Source organism: Zerene cesonia, chromosome 18 (assembly GCF_012273895.1).
Source record: "Zerene cesonia ecotype Mississippi chromosome 18, Zerene_cesonia_1.1, whole genome shotgun sequence".
In the NCBI taxonomy this organism is placed as follows: Eukaryota; Metazoa; Arthropoda; class Insecta; order Lepidoptera; family Pieridae; genus Zerene; species Zerene cesonia.
The window spans coordinates 1,707,056-1,728,658 of NC_052119.1; the positions used below are offsets into that span (position 1 = coordinate 1,707,056).

Below are 21,603 nucleotides of genomic sequence, written 5' to 3' on the forward strand. Positions count from 1 at the left end.
GGAATATTACTCTGAGAAATTATATTTTAAGCATTTGAAGCAGAAAATTAAAGCTTAAACAAATATTGATAATATATTTAATTTTAAAATGATCGTTTGTAGTACCCATAATATTATGGAATGGGATGCACGGACAGGCACTCTTGTCCGTGCATCTTTCGCATTTATAATATAAGGCAAGACACCATGCCTTAACCACTGAACCCATTTGAAGAAATTTGGTACAAGATTATTTGATTTTGAAAATGGACATAGAATAGTTTGTATCCTGCAAGGCACGCAAGAGCTGGAACCATGCGGATTTTACTTTATAATTTAATTTATTTCATTAAATTAACTCCAAAAGAGTGGAAATACAGATAAAAGTTTCTGCCGTGGTTATGTCCGCAGATAAATCCGCGGGACGCAACAAGTATTATTGTAAATGTCTGAGCTTTCCACTGACAAATTTCAGCCCACGCGTAAGTTGTCTTTATAATATGCGTTGTGATATCAACTTTTATTATTGTATATAAAATTAAATAGAGCGAAAACCAGTTATGCCTAATGTAGTACAGAAAAAGATTCACATTCGATTCCCAGCCCATTACCCGGGGAAAAATCCAGCAGTTTATATTCAAGGGGAAATCGTTGGACCCTATTTGTAACCTAGATGTAGAAGTTGGATGCTAACCACGCTGTTGAGAAAAATGGGATTAGTTTGAACACCTCGGACATATTGTTTTTCTTAGTATTTTGTGGGGGCGTGGATAGACTTGAAAAAAGAGGGTTTTACGGATTTTAAAGGGTTTTTTTTTTTTTTTTTTTATGTCACAGTCGGCAATGGAGCTGGTGGGACGCCTGATAGTAAGCGCTACCCACCGCCCATGAACATTTGTAGAGGCGTAAAGTCGATTACAGACCTTACGCCTCCACAAATGGATTGCCGACTTTAAATTGGGAAGGGATTAAGAAAGGATTGGCGAGAGGAATAAAGGAAAGGACTGGAAAGGGGAAGGAAAAGGATATGGGCCTAAGGTGATTTATTCATTACATTATTTATCCCGAAATTTCGAATACTTTACAGTGAGTATGGTTACGGGGATGCAAAATATATCTCGTTAAAATGCGTTCAAAAGTAATTCATTTCTAAATGCAATTAATTTATAAAAATTCGCTGTGAAAAACGGAAGAGAAAAAAAATTTAAAATTCTGTTTACATTTTTGTTTCATGAATTTTTAGACCTGATATAAAATGTATTTAATCTGGTGAAATTTCGATTGTGTAATGTGCACTAAATTTTTTTGAAATCTATACTAATATTATAAAGCTGAAGAGTTTCATTGTTTGTTTGAACGCACTAATCTCAGAAACTGCTGGTCGGATTTGAAAAATTATTTCAGTGTTAGATAGCCCATTTATTGAGGAAGGGCTAATATGTACCACGGGCAAAGCCGGCCCTGACCGCTAGTCAAAGATATTATATTTATGTCACTTATGTGAGCTACTAACTTTGTAAAAACGTATATGTATATATTTTCTTTTATAAAGTTTGATCCTGATTACTTTATTCAATTATACGTTAACTTACTTAAATAACTCTCGACTTATGAAAACTTTTGTTTGTATCTAGTCACGCTCTTCTAAAAGCTATTTTTTTGTCATCATCGTCAATGGAGCTGATGGGTCGTCTAATGGTAGGCGCTACCACCGCCCATGAATATTTAGAGAGGTGTAAGGAGAGGTGTAATTGCAGACTTTACGCCTCTACACATGGATTAGCGACTTCAAAATGGAAAGGAATGACGAAAGATTGATGAAAGGAATAAATGAAGAATGGGAAGGGTAAGGAAAAGGATATCCTTCTCCCTCTGGCCTCCGGCTCCCACACTCACCGAACGAAACACAGCAGTATGCTATTTCACGCCGGTTTTCTGTTGGGGTGCGATACTTCCCCGCTGCGAGCTGGCCCAAAGCGTGTTCGATTACCACATATAAGAAAGCCACAACAAATATTGAAATCTTGAAAAAAACTAATATGGAACAGTCCTATTAAAAACGCAAGTGTTGTCACCGAGAATCTTCCAGCTTCTTTATCGTACATCTTGTGATACTTTCATAATGTATTCAGATCTTGTTCCCTAATGCGTGGAAAAAGGTACGGAAATAAGTTTTTGGAAACTAATTATATGCCTCCGTGGATACGACCCTTAAATGCTTAGTTTCATAATGATTATGAATACATTAGAGCGTTATTGCTCAATAGTTGGGAGAGTGCTTCACCTTAATGTGTTTATGATGATCTAATATTCAACTGATAGCTGCAAATATACAAAGCAATGTCAAGGAATAAGTTTAAATTTTATTGCCTAAATCCTAGCCGCTTATAAAACCCTTTCGAAGAGCTAGTTTCGGCAAGCATTCAACGAGTTATAAGTTATTGGGCGAAATGATTTCAGGGAATTGTATATAATAATAAGGTATTTCATTTGAAAGCAAAGAATCGTTCGTTTATAGGTATAATCGTATGAGCTAGTACTTTTATAGAATACTATTTTTCTGTCTGCCACTTTGATCGCCTAGTCAAAGACAATGACCGGTGCTCCTGGGGTTTATTTACCCCGTGTTATTGCAGTTACCATCCATACCATACCAGTTGCATACATTTCTGGGATGAGCCTATGTTATTTTTCAGGTCTGAAACTATCTGTGCACGCAATTTCATCGAAATCGATTAAGTGGTTCAGGCGTGGTGACGAGACAGACAGACAGAGTCACTTTCGTGTGCTCATAGTGGCTGATCAAACAATTACGAATAAGTTCAAAAATATCCGAAATGGCCGATTTGTTCTCGAGTTTTACGCTAAGAAACGCAATTCATATAATATATTCCTTGATATATTTAATTGGAACGAGTAATATTGTTTCTTTATACAAAAATTTTATAATTTTATTTTGTTAAAACTGTAAACGCACACTTAATATTTTTATTATGTTCCCGTTTATTATTAAGCTATATACACATGATCAATTAAACCAAAAAACTGCAATTCGAAAATCGGCATACACATGGCCAAGACTATCCCAGCCTAATGTTATTCGAGGTCATCTATACATACTATTTGCGAGTTATAAACGGTTTGTTGTGGCACACCCACGTGGTCTGGTGATCCACATAAAACTGTGTCAATTGGCGAAAGAGAAAACGTAATCTGTTGCCAACACCGAAATTACGTCTGGGTTATATTTGCAGAATGTTTTGATTTTTTTCTTGCGTGCACGACTTTATTCATCAGTAGTTGTAGATTAATCACGCAATTATTGGTGAATTATTGGTGATGAGATGGAGTAAGTGGATGGATGGAGATGAATGGATAATGAGTAGTTAATGTCAGTTCTATTAAGAGTTTATAAGATACTTGCTGGAGCCTGCGGCTTCACTCGCGTGGTTCTCTGAAATGTAGCCTATACTTTAATCCAGACTCTTATCTATTTTATAGCAAATTTCATAAAGAAAGAGTAACAAACATCCAAATACTCTTACAAAATTTCGTGTTAAAATATTACTAGGATTATATGGACTCAGGCGGCTGGTGATCGATCGTTTTGGAAATCTTTAGGGAAGACCTATGTCCAACATTGTATATCTTGAAAGGCTGTGAAAGGCTTGAAAATTACAACGAATATATATAATTATATAAATTCTACCCCTATATGTTTGTTTCAGCCGCTACCAGTGAGTTAACACTTCTGTATTTTTCCACCTAGTTGCAAATTTTAAATATCAGAATCGTATCAGTCTGACTGACTAAAATTTGAGTCCTATCACTTCTTAACTAGATGTTATGACATTAATTTAAAGAAGGAGAAGATGAGATCATTGTAATTTGGAACTGGAAATAAAGATTTTTCGTAGAAGCGTGATGGATTATGGCCTGAACCCTCATAGGAGGCCTCTGTCCCGGCAGTGGGTACACATATAAAATAAAAAAATAAAAATAAAATAAAAATATGGGCTGATGATTACAATATCGTGTAAAATAAGTACCTACATAGTGAAAAAAACTCTTTATTAAAGTATATTATTCAAGAGAGCGTGAACCAAATATGGAAACTGTGTCGAATTGTTATTTGTACGATGGCACTTGTCCTGAGGATAAGAACACTCAGCTCAGGACTATAATTAAAGGATGGCTTCATTTCTTCCGCCTTTTAACCAACTGTGTAAGAAGGGGTTCTGTTGCAGAGTGTATATTTGTTTGAGACTCATTGGTGGGTCTTAAATCGATAGACTGAAGTGTGGAGCGCTCGTCTTGACTGTAACAATTACATTACAACGTGTTTGACCATGAAGCAAGATATATTTATATTAGCCCGTATGTCTGTTTTATATCCATGTCATAGTCCATAGTTAAGGCTACTTATTTAGTATTTTATCGAACTATTACAAATGATAAAGAGGTACAATCAGCTTGTACAACACTTGAAACAGACATTAAAGCGTCAAACAATCTAATAAACAGCTTATCAATAAAATAAATTCGTTAACAAATTATGGCTCTTAAGGTAAACAATTCCTTTAAAAACACACAGAGAATTAAGAAAAACTATCCCATTTCGTTCAGGTAACAAGCCATTAGCCCTGAATACTAGAATAATGTACATTAATCCGGCTATTCGGCAAGTCAGGCACGATCTTAGGTTTTGCGGTATTACCCTTGTAGAATTTCTTAGCATTCCTAGGTTATGTAGGTAGGGTATACTAGTACCTAGTTTACGACTTTTACTTTGGACTTCAGTGTACCCTACGAAATATCCAACGGTGAAATAATTTTTGAAATTAGCTCAGTTGTTTCTAAGATTACCGCATTAAAGTTAACAAACTTCAGCTCTACATAATAATGATTATTACCAGCGGTCCGCCCCGGCTTCGCACGTGCTACATATATAGCCTATAGCCTTCCTCAATAAATGGGCTATCTAACACTGAAAGAATTATTCAAATCAGACCAGTAGTTCCTGAGAATAGTGCGTTCAAACAAACAAACAAACTTTTCAGCTTTATTATATTATAGTATAAGATAGATACGAATGTAATTGCTTGTCTTTTACGTTTTCAATCCTCATCCACTGAAGTGATTTTGAGAAAACTTGATGCAGATGTAGGCAATCTTTGCTAAAGAATATGAAAGGTTAGCAAGGGGAGGGAAATAGCAACGGGGAAGAGTGTTAGATTACGTATAGTGCCCAGGTATTGCCGCAGGAGAAAAGTTATTTTAAAATACATTAGGCAGGCTGAAAACGCTGGATTGGCTGGGTTGAATTTATTTCCCTTATTTTTTTATGTCACATCCTATACTGTTTAAAATTCATATTTCTATCTTTTAATCACAACAAATTTACAGGTGTTATAGACAGTCGACAATCGCCTGCATTGCCATGCTTTTTTGCTTGACTTGATCCATCTAGCACATTATATATTGTATGATACTAAAAGTCGGTAATAAAGTAATGTAACTCCATTAAATTTAATAGAATTAGATGATGAGTTTTTTTTATCTATAAATGCATATTAAAGACGAGGCATTTAACATCACATCTAGGAAACAGCATATTATAAACCTTACGTCTAGTATATAAGAGATAAATATACATTAAATCCCAGGGGCTTTATGTGACGTCTTATAGAAGTAGCAATTGCAGTGTGGGAAACTCCTGCCCGCCAGCGACATTTCTATCATGATAGCAGGTGAAATCAAGCAAAAACGAACAACAAAAACCGAACGAGAAAAACATAAAAAGATGCAATTTTTCAATATGCCTCATCCGACGTCTGTTTTCTCTAAATTTTCCTTTGACTACGCAGGCGAAACCGTGGGTGGAAAGTTAGTCTAGACTTATATTATAAACAGGAAAGATTTGTTTGTGATGTTTGCCCACAAAAACTAGTGAACCGATTTAAAAAATTCTTTCACCATTAGAAAGTTGTAACTTCACCGAGTGACATAGGCTATATATGTATCACGGGCGAAGCTGGGGCGAACAGCTGGTCTCCCATAAAGAGACTTAAAGCATATAAACGTAGACATAGCACTCCATAATCAACAATAATCATCATCAGCCCATATGTTCCCACTGCTGGGACACAGGCATCTTATGAGGGTTCAGGCCATAATCCACCACGATGACCAAGTGCCGGTTGGCAAATGTCACACATGTCTTCGAACTTTTGATTCTTGGACATGCCGGTTTCCTTGATGGTTTCCTTCACCGTTTAAGCAGTGGTGATGTTATCTACATGTGCACATAAAATGAAAAATCAATTTATTTCCTGCACGCTCGTCCGGTCTCGAACCCCGGGTTATCAATTTTGAAGTCCGAGGTTCTCACCACTGAGCCATCACCGCATAATATCAACAATAAACGTCTCGCAATATTAAAACTTTCAATAAACAGTAAATAATGGCTTCATACTTCGTCTCTGTTACGAAAATTTGATACAACATAATGAGATCGCGATTTAAATAAGATAAGTTTAATTATGTTTCGGCTGTGGTCCATTCACAGTGTTTCGTGTTTTGCTCAATGAAACCTTAATTTTGATAACTATAAATTGGAAAAGTTTTCGTTGTTTGGCTTTTTGTTCTTTGACCACGTGTCTGCGTTTGACTTGGTATTTATTAAAATATTTTGTTGATTACAACTGACTGTTGATTAAACTGGAAAAAAATTGTTTTTTTTTTAATATTTCTGCAATAAACTTAATAGAATTTTATAGTATGAAAACAAAATAATGGGTGATATTATTTATTTTTTGGGTGATATCCATTATAGATAAGAAAAAATCATTTTTTGTAATTTTCATGTTAATTATGTAGTCGTGTATACTATCACAATAATTCTGATGATTATATCGACAACATCAAAAATTCCATCCATCGGTTTGGACAGTGCTTAAGAAATTGACAAACACAGTTCACTGTCGAAAAACATTACCCTCCGTTTATCGCAGTCGGGTTGAAAACACCTCTGTTCGACCCTGGCCAAACAAATTGCAAGTGTGCGAACTTCGGAGCAGTTTTCAAAGTTTGTTCTAGATTTTATCTGTAAAATAATTGATGAATCATCCACCAAGGAACGTAAGTAGGCCAGAATATTGGGTTAGATTGGACCGTTCTACTTTTCTTATTGCAATTTATGTGAAGGTCAAATTTAACACGAGAAATAGTACAACAACGTCAAATTGTGTGCTAGATTATTTAGGTATTGTTTTATATGTTACCAAAAGGTTTCCTGAATGGCATCCCTTTTTGGCACACGCAGCCACACATCATTGTTAAGTCTAGTTGTTAATTTTTGTTTCTTTTTCTTCTCTTCTTTTTTGATATTGTATACTTCTGTTTTCTGTAATGATCTGTTGTGTGTGTATGTCTGTGGCGAAATAAATATTTTTCTTTCTTTCTTTCTTCAAATTGACCTTAATTGCAAAAGAATGCGATTTATCATTAGGAATGGAATTGTCGAAAATATACAATACTAGCTTCCGTCCGCTAGTTTCATTTCACAAAAATCGAAACAAATTTTCACATTTATGATATTAGTGTGATGATAGATTGGGAAATACGTTTTCTATTTTTATTTATCGCATACAGTTTATTAACAAAATTATGGTTGCATATTTACAACACAAAACGTCATATAGGATATAGTATATAATACCAAAACCACAGATTAAATTATAATTGCGAGTGGTCAAAATTATTGGAATTTATTTTTTAATTTACCAGTACATTGGCATTTACAGAACTGATAAATACATTATGGGCTTGATTTATTATTACATCTACTGAGGGAAAATGTTAGCGAGTTAAATTATAGAGACGTCAACGAAAATTGTTAGATTCTTTGAATGACAGCTTTTATTAAAGCATTTAGGAAGTTCGGAACAAAACGCCTTGCGTCCATTAATTTCAGCTAACTAACAGTGGCTGTTAAAATGAAAGATCGAAAAACAAAGAAACGAAAAGGCGAAGTTTTATTTGACGTAATTAATTATTTGAATCGGTTTTAGCAAACACAAATTTCAATTAAGATTCTTGATGACGTATTCTTCCCTTGTGACTGTCACTTGATATAGAGCATGCGTACTTGTTAAAAGATTTTTGGATGTAATAAGATTTTATATTAATATAAGTGCAATCGTTAATAAAAAAATGTAATAACACAATCTGCTATTTATTAGGGGTCATGTGTAGCAATCAATTTTAAAAGCTTTAGGCATCTTGTAATATACTCGTCTAATGTGTATATAATATATCAAAGCAAATAAGAAAATCACGCAATAGGTAAGAAAGAGAGAGTTAGTTGCATATACCCATCCCTATCTCTCAAATAAGCCAACAAAACTGCAATGATAGCAGTTATTTCAGATTCACTTTAACTTTTTACACATTGACAAATTGTTAGTATAGCAGGATTAAAGTATCCTAGATATGCCATAATATTTCTCTTTGTTTACAGTTTACGATACCATAAACACCTCAAGTTGCCAAAACACCTCACGATAAATCGTATGGAGCACTTTGTTTTCAAACTACCACGTATTAATGGCGCCATCTATAAATATCGTAAATGCTGCAGTGTTTTGTGGAAGAATTGTTTGAAAGTGGAGAAAGGTTGTAAATATTGAGACGGGAAATCTTTACGAGTGATGCAACTCATGGAGCGTTCATGGGATTATAGACTTTATGTGAGCTGGTGTCAGGGTGTAGAACGTTTTGCAGGTGAACTCGTAGGAAATAGTAACTTTTAGTGTAAAGCGTATTTTTATTATTTTGGTCAATAAAATGGTGTCAAATGCTTTATTAATCAATGCATTATATTATGTTTTGTAACATTACATTTTTAATGCGATTCGTTGTAGTTAATTGCACGTGTTTCTTTTATTATAAGATAAATGTGATGCTTATTCTTTTATTTGATGTTAAAGCAAACAGCAGGTTGCGGAAATGTTATTCCCGAGAACTCGATATTTAATAAAGTCTCGCAGTTTAATCGGGAAGCAATCGGGACATCTGCGTCGTAGCTAACGTAGGTCTATAGGCGAGATGCGAATAGATGAGGGAAAATTAACTGGGATTTTTTTTTATACATTGGCGGGGATTTAAAAATATTTGGCTTAGTAGGGATATTCTGAGGCTTTATCAAGTTCACAGTTTCCCGTTGAGTTTATTTATAATCTGCAACTTTGTTAATATTACTAAGATTAATGGATCTACAAAATAAATAAGTAAAAAAAAGATATTTAATTGCCATATCAGTAGCTAAAGATAAATTAGATGAATCATTTTAATTCCTCGATCAGTTTCAATTTTGACACGAAAAGCATTCGTATAACATTCGATTATTAACCATTTAGGTGTCCTATTTCCACTCATATACATAAAAGACAGATTCGAACACTCTAGAGACAATTGCTTACGTCACAGATAATTTAAACATGGCGGCGCTAATCCTGCAACTAAATGTGTCTCACGCGGCGCATTCTCTGCCGAAGCAATAACGTAAATTTGTGTCTCCCCGTGGACTTTGAATCGATACCACTAAATAATTGGCTGATTTTAGAGGTCGTTGACTCGGTTAATTGAATTGGTTTGCTTGGATTGCTTCTGTGTGATTAAGAGTGGCCGTTACTCGTAAATTTGTAGGCTCAGAATTGTCGTATATCATTAAAATTGTTTGCAAAATAAAAAAAATGGTTGCCTGTAAAGTCGGTTTTACGGGCGAAGATTTTACGTGACAACGTCTTTTTCTCTTAATATTTATTGATATGAATATTATTAAATTGCACAATAGGAACAAGGAATTGAATGAAAATAAGAATTGCACAAATTTTAACTAGAGAAAATATATTTTGTTTACAAAAAAGACAGAGACAGAGACACAAGCACGCGCCGATGCAATGCGCCTAATTCTCTAGTGCTGCGCGCGCGGCGGACCGATGATAGTTCGGTGACTCATCGTAACGTTACCGGGCGTTACACTTTTTCATAAGTGACTCCGAGCCGCAACCTAATTTAAGACGTTGTCACGTCAAAAATAAGCATCAAAATCGGTTCACCCTGTCGAAAATTTTGGGATAACAATGCCAAAAAATACAGTTAGATTGATAACCTCCTAAATTTTTGCAGTTGGTATAAAATAAAAAACCTAAAGATCTCTTTCAAGTGGTTTTACTAATATTATGTGTGGTTGAAATGTGATAAAACTTTTTTCACTTGATTTATATCGTTCTTAATACAAGATACAATATATAAATGATGGAAAAGTAATTTAATACTTAATGAATATTTTGCAATATGCAACGCAGATAATATTACTTACCGTTTAAATTGTTTCCCTGACAATGGCTTAAAAATTAATTAATTTTATACTAAAACGTTCGTAAATATCACGGTCCTTCAAATAACTTACAGTAGCTGACTACGGCATTGCTGTGGATTCGTATCTGGAATAAGAAATAATCCTCTATATTAAATAGTAAAATACAATAAAATTGTGTTTTTTTAGTATAAATGTTACTAGCCAGTAAAATTATGTTAAATATCATCCTTTTTAATTTTAATTTGAACGGAGGAGGTTGGGTACCTTCGTGTGTTTATTCTTGGCGGTAAATTGTCAATATTTGGTCGCATTTTAAATGTTTTTTTTTTTCAGAAAAGAATTTTTGTATCGCTGGAATGGATTGGGCATGAGATTATGTTGTTACGTGAGATACCTTATGTTGTGTTAAGGCTAGTTTTAAATATATACAACTCGAAATTTATTATAGTAATAACAATACATAAATATAGTAACTACAGCTAGTATTGAACAATAATAATAATTTACGTATCGACGGCAAGTTGCAATGTCATTTTCCCTTATCGCGAGCGCGTCAGTGCTGGTATATGTCATTTATAACCCGGACAAGAGAGAAATGCAACGATTCATTTCTCGCAATTGAAAATGTTAATATACTTTGTGACTTGTTAGGTTAGCCATTGAGTATACTGGTGTATAGCCATATTTATTTAGTTCCATTTGATGAGGTTTTGTCTAGACTAGCGAGTGGATTATGGGGTTTCGTACGTAGTTTTCACGAATTATTGAAACAAAATAGGCTGATGCAGTACAGTATTATATTTCATTAAAATTGTTTTATCTTCTATATAGATAAATGTATTAAGTATATATTGGAATTGAAGAAAAAATCTATGTAATTAAATATTGCGCAGTTATAAACGTTTTGCAAATAGTGTACAAGTGAATTCGATAAATACAATATCTAGGTTAACGATTGCAGAGCTTCGTTATATAATGTTGCAATGTTTCTAGGTAATGATTATTTTCTTTACAATCAATAATATTGCAAATAAGTGTAATTTCTCGTTCTAGGATCCATTGTTAAGGAAATAAGAATTTATTTTAAATTATCGGAATTCTGTTTGTAAGATTTCTCATCTTTTTTTATGTTCCAAGTCGTAGTTATGTATTGTAACTATATTTTCTTGGTATCAAACCAATGCGGCATTAATTGTATGTTTTGATATTCATAATCTTACTGAAACATTTATTTATTTAATTAGACTTTTTATAGAAGCATTTTCGAATCGTTATAACACAGTTTTAACATCTACCATCGGGTCGGAGTTTCTATAGAGAAAAGCCGGCAATAAACTCTACACAGTTTAATTTTTAATTTTATAGCATTGAGTAGCTTTTATATATAACTCTGTAGTTGTTTTTTCCAATTCTAATTCTAATTCTATGTAGGTAAAATGTATACATAATAAAAGTAACAAACTACTGTCCTGTTGAGAATTATTATATTGATTAGAAAAACAAATATTGTGAAAAGAAAGTTGGTAAGGTAAATAGTACAAAAGTTTTTGAAATTTTCACACTGATTCGTAACTAATCCTACTAATATTATAAATGCGAAAGTTTGTAAGGATGTTTGTATGTTTGTTGCTCTTTCAAGAAAAAAACTACTGAACCAATTACAATGAAATTTGGTACGTAGACAGCTGGACAACTGGAATAACATATAGGCAACCTTTTATCCCGATATTCCTTATTCCTACGGGATACTTACGCGGGTGAAACCGAGGGGCGCAGCTAGTTTAATAATAATTCTATTCGAATTCAATATTCCACTCAATTTTATTTTCTCTATTTCCCAATGAATGATCGTCACATCACAATTTGTTTAGTTTATTCTAAAAAAAATCCCCTATTTTTTATTTTTATAGTCCTTCATTATAACGTACACGATATGGGTCACTTTAATATACCATGACGGTGAATGACTACCATTAGGTCAAGTCATTCACCGCCATACTAAAAAATTCCTTTGCATCCTTATCTTCGCTTCAAAATGACATGGCCATGGAAGTTAATCTAAAGCTTTAAAAAAGGTTTAGTGAGAAAAAAAGCCTTTTACGTACATGTTATAAATATAAAGAGTTTTTAAAGTAGTTAGTATAACAAATTTTCATTCCGTAGGTAAATATTTATTTTGTATTTAGGTAAATTTTTCAGTTAGCTAAATTGGACTGTAATATAATTGGTAGGATTTCTACAAATGAATAATTTTAAGCGTTAACTCAACAATATGTTTTGTTAGTTGTGAGATATTAATAAAATTCATTTAATTTAACAATAAAATAATGTTTTAAACACAATTTTAGTACTAAAACAAAAAAAAATGAATTTATAAGTTGGATGAATTTTTAAATGCATCAAGGGTACTACAAACCATTTAAATGTACAAAATATCACAGATGCGGCATACAATTATATGCGGATACGTCACAGCCAATTAATCAACGTTACAGCGTATTCTGCCTACGTCAAAAGTCCTCCCAGACTAGAACTGTCTAGTAATTGGGTATTCGACCCTATACATTATTCATAGGAATTACGTTCGGGTACTGTGACGTTTCTACATCAGATTATTTGCTCTTTGACTTTCGGGCATCGTAATTTGTTCGGTATTTATCATCGCTTAAATGAAATCCTAAATAAATATCATGACAATTGTGTACGTGTAACTATGTCGGTATAGATTTGTTGCTAATATTAAATAGAACGTATTTAAGATATCGCTCAGGCTATAATATTTTCTTTCAATACCTCTTCTCATCTGTCAGCAATGAAAAGCCTTTAGTTCTATACATAAATACTAGCTGCACCCCGCGGTTTCACCCGCGTAAGTCCGTATCCCGTAGGAATATCGAGATAAAAAGTTGCCTATATGTTATTCCAGTTGTCCAGCTTTCCACGTACCAAATTTCATTGCAATCGGTTTAGTAGTTTTTGCGTGAAAGAGCAACAAACACACACACATCCGTACAAACTTTCGCATTTATAATATTAGTAGGAAGTAGGATTACTCGATAAATTACTGCAAGTTTTAAGGAACAAAAAGCTGGTTCAAATCTAATACAAGCCACAAATACTCGTTAGTGTAAGTAGTAGTAACTCTTTTAAAAGTATAACATGGAACCACTTAAAGTAAACGCCGATACAATGGCATGGAAATGAAGGCACAATAAATGCGTTCTGGGGACCACCTTTTGTTCTTGGATCGAGTTATCCGATAAGGGGATTCTGGGGCCCATACGGGGCGATATATTAACGCGACTCTTGTACCTTTAAATTGCTTTTGAATGTGATAACTGGTAACTTTTGTATTTTGCAGTGAGGAGTTTGGAATCGCTTGTGAAATATTGAAATTCCAAATAAAATGTTTTTGTAGTACGAAGGTAATAGGTGTACAGGATTACTCTGCTATTGATTTATCTTCCAAGCATGAAATTTCACTGATAAAAAAAAGAAAGTATTTTTATGTTCCTATTATCCTATTTTCGTTTATCTCTGCTGTTGTTTTTTTATTGATTTTTATGTTCTGGTGCATATTAACATTAAAGCGCAGTGAAACTGTTTATGAGATCATCATAAGCTGTTATTGTCCATGCAATGTCACAGTAACATGTTTGAATTTTTACAATTTTCTTAACCAAATTTAAACCATTTTGTAATCCTATATCTGTATATTTAATATACTGTATTAAAGAGATAAGTATGGAGCAGATGATATACATCTGTTTCACTGATCGATTTTTTTTATGGACGAATAGGTGATCAGCCTTCTGTATCCTGCAAGACCGAGATATTTTCTTTTTGTGCGTCCGAACCGGGAATCGAACTTTGCAACCCTCGGTTCTACGCTCACGCGTTAACCACTGAACCAAGGAGGTGGTCATTAAAGAGATGAAGTTAGGAATTTAAAATATGAGTTAAACCTAAATATGAGTTCTAAATAGACAAGGCTACAAACGGTGAAATAATATCATAATTTGTAGATACATGTATGAAGTTTTTCAATCCATCGCAAATAAGTATCTTAAAGTTAGAATTTTGCATTTCCTGGCGCGGAAGATCTAACGACGATGTTGCCCTTTCGAGGGTCCGTAATTATTTAGATGGCTTTGAATCTTTGATACAGCGTATGTTGCTTTCTATAATTACGGACAAGTCTTAAAATTAATGACGAGTCCTTTTCAAGTGTGTCGAGAAATAACTATTTCGAACATCGAACTAGAATTCAAATCCCTTTACAAACTTTCAAACAAATCATAGTCTATATATTTTCTATATTGCACAAGTAAGCGCGTACAAAGTACAACAATAATGCATGGAGTATTTACGAATATTTTATTTTTCTAAGTAACGTCCCGACCACCCGTGAAAATATAGTTCATTTCAAATTAATTAAAGTTTTATAATTCAATAATTCTTATATTCTTCATACACAATTCATATACGTTCTTTATTATACATTATTGAACCAATGCGATACGACTATTTATTCCAAATTGTAAATATAAGCAGGCCCTTTTCTAATTTTCATTTATTATAATGATCTACAGAATAATTTATATAACATTCAATTTAATAACATAAGAACGCAGCATAAATAAACTATAATCAAATTAAACACACCAAACATTTTTATATCAAAAGAGAACCAATTCCGATCGCGTACACGATACCTACAAAATCATCTATTCCCTTTTGTTTTTACTACAACGTCCAATAGTTGAAACATTGGCGAGGTCGCGGACATGCGTCATGTAATGTTGTTAAGCGAATAATTCGCTCGTCCGTTGAAAAATTACATCCGAATTTAATTGGACAGACCAATGAGTGATAAATTTAACTGTGTGTCGCTTCGTAAGTTTCGGATATATTAATTAGTTATGTACAATGCAATGTTATTGTTGTTTTAATGTTTGTTTATGAGTTGGTAATCTTAATAGAAAAAGGCAGATTCATTAGTCTTTTTAAATTAAATTGTAATCATTACGAATAAAGATAACAGCTAAGAGGCTTATTTACAAATCTATAATGCGATAGTATAACAACTAAGTATTAGTGGAAATGAGGTAATGAATTTAATAAGGCGGTGCCTAGAACGTTTGTAACGTGAAAATAAGCCTGATAATTGAGATTATTAAAAGACCTGATGAGACAATAATTCTATGTGTTTATAAAATTTTCATCACTTGATGACGGAAATAATATACCTACCTTTTTAGACATATTGTACTCTTTAAAATGAATCCTAGCTAAATATTATTATTATTAATTTATTCGATAGATAGGAGGTACTTAAAAAGCGTTTCATATTAATTATTAATAAACCGTTTTATTACTATATAGTGGAATAATAATAGCAAATAAAAAGAGTTTCAGACTAATAAATGGGAATGCAAAAAGTTGAAAATTGTCAACATTAAGCTCCGTACGCATTCACATTATGGTTTCAGCGCTGAAATATTGCAGTGAAACAAGCTTTTCCAATTGCAGGGTAAAAATATTACGTCATTTCCGGTAAAAAATTATTGCACCGGAAGTTGATGGGATTGCAATACATCATGTTTGTTCAACTGAAAATATTAAAAGCCAATAGCGATATAATATATTTATACACAAATTGCTATGCCCGTCGGCTACATCTGCTCGCATAACAATGGGTAGAATCGGTTTTGAAATATTAACATATAGCTTTAAAAAAAACGCTACACTGATGTATTTTCAATCAAATTGTCGCAGTTGCTCTTTTACTGAGTATACGTAAGGATTATTTATCTTGGCGATCCTAAGATCTTGAGATAAACTCATATACTCACATATAATAAATAAATAAATCAATAAATAGAATTATTGTCACCGATCTTTGATAAATGTGCAAGGTTTGAATTAAATCTGACCGTTTAAAGTAAGTAGTAGTCAAAATAGAGTTACATACAAATATATAAGCATACATATAGGAGAAGCTTATAAAAGCGTGTTAAAAATAACAAATTGACTATGTTTATTCTTACTTTCTTAATTACGATCGATAAGTTTTTTAATATATGAAGAGACCAAACCCAGACAAATGGACCGAAAAAATATTTAAGAATGAAATATGTATGAAGTTATAACGACAGAGTCTCCATTTAAACTCCGTATTCAAACAACACAAAATTTCCATCCACAGTCTAGTCACATGTAGTTACGTTTCGATTAGCCTGAATTTCGCGACAGCCTAAACTTTTAATAATGCAATAACATTGTCACACATGCGATACAAAATACCAACGAATCGTTACGTTCCGTATTATTGCTTTCAAAAACTACACACTGGATTGGGAACTCTATTCCCAGGGGAGAAGGTTGGGAATTGCAGAGAGCCCACCGGGATAAATTCTGGAACCTTCTCCCATGATTATGCGTCGCTGTCAACAGCTCCCGGTTCTCATTTCTCTGTTATGTATTTTATTTTTATTTAAAGTTTATTTAAAATGGCGATTATTTTCATTCCATCGCGAAAATTTCATTCATTTCATTTTATTGAATTATTTAGTTCTAATAAATTGCTTTCAAAATCAATTCTTATGTTGCGGAAATAAAAACACTCACATACTTTGACAATTATTCTGAAAAAAAAATTTTATAATCATATTATAATGCATTCTATAAAATATGCAAATATAAATTTTGTAGATCACTTCAAACTTATACAGAAAAAAAAACAAACTGAATCAAAAGACAGGTTAAAAGAAAGTTTAACAGGCGATCTTATCGGTTAATGAGCGATTTCTTTCAGACAACCCGTTAGATACTATTACTATGGCTGGTATATACTGATACTATTTCTAGATACATATACGGTTTAATTCGTTTCATAGAAAAATAACAAAAAAAAAAAGTGATCTATCTTTATGTAACCATCTACTAGTTTCTCGAGTTTACTAGTAAATATGCGTTAATGTTAATACCAGTCAATAAATGATTTTATTAAGGTTCTGTGTAACGTTATATTTGTAAATCATGCAATATAATTCACAATTTGTGGCTAACCTCAAGTCAAATATTGACATTCTCGAGTAATGCAGTTTTAGCTAGACATTCGGCAAAATTGGTTGAAGCTGTTTTTTGCTATGACATTAGAGACTGCGCTCTGATAAATTGTATGACTAGGAATACTGTATTCCAATATCATAAATATGAAGTCTCTGCATGTATGTAATTTAAATGCTTAATGGTTTTAGATGATCAAATATAATTGGATATATTAAGTTCGCATGGGCGGTGGTAGCGCTCACCATCAGGCGACCCACCAGTTGCCAACAGTGACATAAAAAGAAAATTTTTCTGTGCGTTGTAGCGTTTATAGTTATTATATGAATTTATTTTTCGTTTTTGAATGGAGCTCCGTTAAATTTTTCATTAAAAACGATTTGATAAATATTTATTGATGGTATGTAATTTTGTAGCTTTAGTTTTAGTACCCTTTCGTGATCGATAAATACTTAGTTAGGTTATAAATACCTTGATAGGAAATGTCTGGACATAGATAAGAGAATTTCTTAACTGATTAGTTAATACGAGTGTCATATAGTCTATTGTATCACATAGACTATACAATTATGTTCTAAAGTTAACTCTAGATTTTTAAACTAATTTTCTTCTCCAATTATTAAGCGAACCTGACCATTCAAATAATAACCCTTCACAATTTTCAGAAAAATATATTTTAGACGCTATTTCTATCCACGCGAACTAGTTTGAAGTAATCTGTCTTGAGTGTACCGTTTAAATATAGTTTGTTGGTCTGCATCTCCGTCAAGCTGTTACTAACAGCGCGTTTCTTCAGACATTGAATACATTGTGAGACAATTTCTGGATTTTATTATTTATAGCCTACATCAGAAGTCCATTTGAGCTAATGACGGTTTCCTGTTAAGCTTTATAATGACTTATGATAGTTTAGTTTTGAACTGTTGTAACCTACATTTAAAAAAATATAACTCATTAACTCGATAATAAATGGATATGTATGTACATTATACAGAGTTTATTAAGGTGATTTAAATACCATGATCAATATCATCAATACAAAAGAAATCACTTTTCTATAATTGCAGAAACATTACGCACCCTATAATAAATATGACATAAATACTCGTATTATACACATGTGAATGTCCATAACCCACACATTCACACACCTTCAGCGAGCGATGAAACAGTTCTAAAGTGAAAATCTGCGATTTGTTTTTCAACACTCCTTATCACTGAGTAAAGCCCGAAGCGAACCTCTAAAATTATCAGGAATACAGTTGAATTATCAACGGAAAACTGGGCCGGATTTAATAATTCCGGCCAGCGGTGCCCAAATAGTTTCTGACGGGTATTTTGTGTGGTATTTACGATCTCGTGTTGTATGTATGACCTAGCCGTGCAATTAAAACTTGTGAAAATACATTGTAGTAATATTTTTTTTTTATGTCATGGTCGGATTCGAGCTGGTGGGTCGCCTGATGGTACGTGCTGCCACCGCCTATGAACATCTACGTAGATGATTTAATTAAATATTACATGCGATTAACCGTGTTATAATAATAAGATTGTAGGTGGACATTTGTATATAATAAGGAAACAACAGTTGAACTTATTATTTACTGGTTTCTTTGAGGTTTAAAAAATAAAATCGTATATTTAACATATATAGAATTTATTTAAAACACTAGTCCATTGCGTTGATGTCTTAACAACAGTTAAAATACAAAAAATATAGATATCTCTTTCTTCCTTAGCCAAATAATATGAAAGCGAAAGAGAAAAACACGCGGACACGAATCACGTGCCAAATTATGCAACGTGATGCATTTCAAAATTCCTGTTAGGTCTATTCTAAACACACTCTAGCGTCTACCTAAAGACATTTATTTCCATGCTGCAGTCAGTGCACCGAGTCTTTAAACAAGTTTTGGTTCAAAATACTATACTAATAATAATAATAAATAAAATTAAAATAAAGTCTCTATATGCAGATTACTCTGTGTTATTTTAAATACGTAGTCGGGGTCTTTAACCGCGCATCGACTGTCGTTTATTACAATAATGTACAGATCATAAGTCGCAAAATAATTATGTATTTATTATTTAAACAAATATATTGATTTTAAAATTGTGTCTTGCTGTATATAATTTTAGAGTACAAAATAAATAATACAGGAATAGAAATCAATGAATTAATTAATGCTTCTACGTGTTCGAGCTTAAAGAGTTTATAAATTTTTTAAACTTGCGCCAATATTATTATTCAATATACACCCGTTTAAATTGAACGCCTATTCAACAATTCAGCTACATTGAAAATCAAATCAGCCTAAACGTTATCCGAGTCATTCTAACCTTTAATTAAAAAAAAACCCTCACCATAAAACCCACCAAACACAAAAACCACTACACATCACGATCCAACACAACCACTGAATTTCATGCGAGTCTGCGCACGCGCCGGCACACACTGACTCACCCACCCTTCCCGTCTATTTTTCACTAAAATAAGAAACAAAAGATCGTACCACTGGGCGCCCTCCCGCGTCCAGAAATAGCGGAACGTTCACTCAGGGAAGAACGATTTCCATCGGTGCTCATAGTTGGGATAGTTCTTTAAATAGATGTCCGGTATCTAAGTTTTTATGTGCATTAGTTCCTATTCTCGTTAACGTTTCTCGTATTTCCGATTTCTTTTAAGATTCGATACAACTTATTCAGTGGCGGTGTTGCCTACAAAGCTCTTACAAGATGTTTGAAGTCACCGCATTGTAAAAATATGAATCCGGTACTATTAGACAATAATATTTCATACAAAATTGGCCTTATTGGTAAACAGCAGCCTAGGTAGGGTATGTAAGAAATTTAATCCCTTAAACTTATTGTTTTGTTACGTAAACGTATTTTGCTTAAATAATTTTAAAATCAGTACGAATTATATTCTACTTTCTTCTAGTTTAAATCGGTATGTAATAATAACTTTTTAAAAACATTCATTGAAAGAGTTTTTAAACGACTTAGGCAACGCAAATAAAAATTAAATTCGTTGTTAACCGCTTAAAATTAAACATAAGAGGCATTTTTTTAAATTAGGATTAAGATATAATACTTATTACATCATAAATAATTGACTATTGAAAATAATATTTACGCTATTATTATCAAAAAAATATAATATTGTAATTGATAAGCATAATATGAGTAAAGAACACGAATATTGAATAACAACACATCGTTAATATATTTGCATCAAATATCGAATACCGATACCGATACCGATAATCGATAACGAATTGTAAGAATATTATTGTATATACAAATTATTCCCAATTCGTATAAGGTCCTTACATTACTCATATTGTGAAAATGCGAATTTCAATTTCCGGCGCTTACGAGTGGCATTTATACGTCCACGCACAATACGATGAAAGCAATTCAGTTCTTATTCCAACTGCAATATGGATCAATATTCAGCGCACTAATACTGGGTTATATAGGCCAATTGTTTGGTGCTTCGTGCCGGTTTTAGGGCGGTGTTATAAAAACTGCGGACATCGTGAAATTTTTTGCGTAAAATGTTTGAGTTGTCTGTCAAACAGGGATAATTAAAAAAGTTAGCTATGTGAAGTGGTGGAAACTTTTTGTTTGGGCCGTTTATTTGTATCTACGACCTTAAATAATAATGAAGTATTCAGGGAAAACACAATTAATTATTTGTTTTTCTTTGGTTTAATGTGTGGCATGATTCGTTGAACGATTATTTTTAATGGCTATATTCTTGAAAAATAGGTCGCTTAGAGCAAAAATAAATATATTTGCTGAGAGTACATACGAGCGAAAAAGCAAAAATATTGAAAATTTTATCATTTATGTAACCATAATTTAAAATGACTTTGTTTTAATTAATTTCTAAAATTCGAACAATTTGGCAAATGGACATACGTAACTAATTAATCTGTTATAAAAAAAAAACTAAATATAAAACCCTTATATAATATATCAACCTTTTATTTCTTTTAATAACGCTTTAAATTGTTATGACTGTGAAAAAAGAGAATGAACACAGCTTTATACAGCTAAGATTCAACAAGCCAATTTTAGGACATATATTCATACATTCTATGATTCCAGATTCGGAGACAGGACATTCCGTGCATAACCAGCTGATGTGTCTAGACTGAACT

At 32.8% G+C, this 21,603-nt stretch overlaps 1 protein-coding gene across 2 annotated transcripts in view; it reads right to left on the reverse strand.

The window, feature by feature from the left end:
* Positions 1-19,909, reverse strand: part of LOC119833962 (protein TANC2) — a 189,733-nt gene extending 169,824 nt beyond the window's left edge. For both annotated transcript variants that reach the window (XM_038358214.1, XM_038358213.1), the window contains exons 1-2: positions 19,799-19,909; positions 10,454-10,487 (exon numbers count right to left, since the gene is read on the reverse strand). The gene's annotated coding sequence lies outside the window, so the exon portion shown is untranslated. The remainder of the gene's footprint in view (positions 1-10,453; positions 10,488-19,798) is intronic.
* Positions 19,910-21,603: the final 1,694 nt, after the last annotated feature.